Below are 2,648 nucleotides of genomic sequence, written 5' to 3'. Positions count from 1 at the left end.
TGACAGCTGTCTGTAACTCCAATCCCAGAGGATCTGACGCCTCCTCTGGCCGCCTTGAGTACCAGGCTCACACATGGTCACAGACATATAGGCAGGCAAAGTACTCATACACATAAAATAAGTAAATGAAACTTTTTTAAAATGTCTTTTGTATTTGGTTTTTAAAAGCAGGGGAGGGTTGGGAGACCCTGAGAGCTGGGCATTTGGTGATCTGGTTCTCAAAAGGAAGCAGAAACCCACTGAAAATCCTGACACTCTATGAAATGCTGGAAGTCCCACAAGAAAAATAGTCTGACTCCTTACGTTTTTCAAAGAGACCACTAAGTGTTACATTTATTTAGTGTCCAGGGAAGGTCCAAGAACTAATTATTATCTCGTCAGCCTGATGCTGCCTTCACTTTGAAATATGAGAAGGAAGGGAGGGGGATGGGAGAGATGGAGAAAGGAAAGAATCTTTGTGTGTTACAGATCTCAGACAAGCTGTGGAAGACTCCCATCATTGGCCCTTATATAGAGACCTTCCTTCCTCGCTTCTGGGGACCCCTGGTGCCAAAGGTGCTGAGCACTCCAGACAGAATATGTTGGTACAAATTCCTAGGGCCACCTCGTGACCGAGACCGTATTAAGCTAAAATCAGAGCAGAGGGTGTAATCCCAGCACAGGCGGGCAGAGCTGTAATCCCAGCACAGGCGGGCAGAGCTGTAATCCCAGCACAGGCGGGCAGAGCTGTAATCCCAGCACAGGCGGGCAGAGCTGAGTTGGAGGCTAGCCTGGTCTACAAACTGAGTTTCAGGACAACTAGAACTTCACAGTGAGACCCTATCAAGAAAAAGAAAAAGAGGAGGAAAGAAGGAAGGAAGGAAGGAAGGAAGGGCCCAACACAGTAAGTGCACATTGGTAGGGTGGGCCAAATTCCCCTCACTGTACAGTTGGCGAGGGTCCTTGATAACTTGGGTTAGAATAAGGAGATTTTGGGCAGAAGCTCGTGGAGCTCAGCTTGCTTCACTTGCGGGGTCGTCTGTGCCGGTTGGTCCCAGTTCCCCCTCGGCGTTTTCAGGGCCAGCCTACCTCGCCCCTTGGCGCCATGACCACTACCACCACCTTCAAGGGTGTGGACCCTAACAGCAGGAACAGCTCCCGGGTTTTGCGGCCTCCAGGTGTTGGGTCCAATTTTTCATTAGGCTTTGATGAGCCAACAGAACAGCCTGTGAGGAAGAACAAGATGGCTTCTAGCATCTTTAGGACACCTGAAGAAAACCCCCCATCTTGGGCCAAGTCAGCAGGTGACAAGTCTAGTGGTGGCAGGGAAGATTCGGAGTCGCCTGGAACACAGAGAAGTAACTCTTCTGAACCAAGCTCTGGAGACTTCTTAGACCTCAAGGGAGAAGGTGATACGCATGAAACTGTGGACACAGACTTCCAAGCCAACCTGGCGCAGATGGAAGAGAAGCCGGTGCCCGCTGCTCCTGTGCCCAGCCCAGTGGTTCTGGCCCAAGCGCCATCCAGGAGAAACCCCCCTGGTGGCAAGTCCAGCCTGGTCTTGGGTTAGCTTCTTGTGTTGGAACTCTGTCCTTCTGTTTGTTTGTTTTTCCATGCTTGTGAACTGCACAACGTGAGCCTGACTGTATATCTTTCAAATTTGTTTCATTAAAAGAGAAGCACTTTCTGTACTGCTGTCTTTTTTCCCCCTGCTTTCTCTCTTCCTTTTTCTTCTGTCTGGCTCCTGGGTCTGTGGGCCATGGCATGAGTGTTTTCTAGTAGTAGACTGGAGTAGTAACTGGTTTTAAGAACAAATGACCTGGTTCCTGATGTGTAGAGACTCTTATGTACCAGGGTTTTTGACGCTGTACTTGGCTTACTGTGATGGGACAGACAGCAGCCCCTGCTCCCCGCTGTCCACTCTGCTCTCCTCGCTGTTGCCCCACCGTCAGTGGCCTTTGCTAAGTGCACCCTCCCATGCCATGTGGAGTGATCAAAGCAGCTGCACCTCACATCCCACTGCCTGCCAAGCAAAGGAGCTGCTTTCATACCGAGGATGCCAGTGGCCACTGTGACTGGCCGGCTGCTGGGTAGAGCCACCCAGAGCAGAGGATGGCTTCACGTATACAAGCAAGCTGCCTGGAATTGCGAGGTGAAGCACACAAGGGAAGCTGTCCCAGCGTGGGGCTGTAGGTGCAGGTCCCACAGGGAGATCCTAAAGAAAGAACTCTGCCATGTGCATGATGCTGGTGCTTGACCATGAAGAAAGAAAATCTCATCCTTGACACTTGTACTTCTTAGTCCTGGACTGTTGCTTAAAGTAAACAATGCCCAACTTTTGGGAAAAAAAAAAGGAGATTTTACAAAGAACATAGGAAATGGCACCATTAAGTGTTTAATGTCCAAAGAAGCCTCAAAAGTGAGCCTGAAACTGTATTAATTGAAAGATGGGGAAATGGGGTGACCCAGGGGACTGGAAGGACCCCAGGCACTGGGACATGCGCTCAGAGCTGTGAGTGAGATTAGAAAGAAGCAAAGAACTATTCCTGTGGCTTGTCTTCACATTCCAGCCAGGTTTCACTTAAAGGCCCAGGGATGACAGGGTCACCACCGCCCCCTGGGTAGCACAGGAGCCTAACGGTTTGAGGTGTCCTGGGGTATTCCTGAGG

The 2,648-nt window shown here is 50.3% G+C and overlaps 1 pseudogene; it reads left to right on the top strand.

Moving 5' to 3' along the window:
- Positions 1 to 1,028: 1,028 nt before the first annotated feature.
- Positions 1,029 to 1,628, top strand: LOC114609268 (annotated as a pseudogene).
- Positions 1,629 to 2,648: the final 1,020 nt, after the last annotated feature.

This window comes from Grammomys surdaster, unplaced genomic scaffold (genome assembly GCF_004785775.1).
Source record: "Grammomys surdaster isolate TR1022 unplaced genomic scaffold, NIH_TR_1.0 125950, whole genome shotgun sequence".
In the NCBI taxonomy this organism is placed as follows: domain Eukaryota; kingdom Metazoa; phylum Chordata; class Mammalia; order Rodentia; family Muridae; genus Grammomys; species Grammomys surdaster.
The sequence above is the reverse complement of the archived record's forward strand: the minus strand, read 5'-3'. Positions and strand labels throughout refer to the sequence as shown.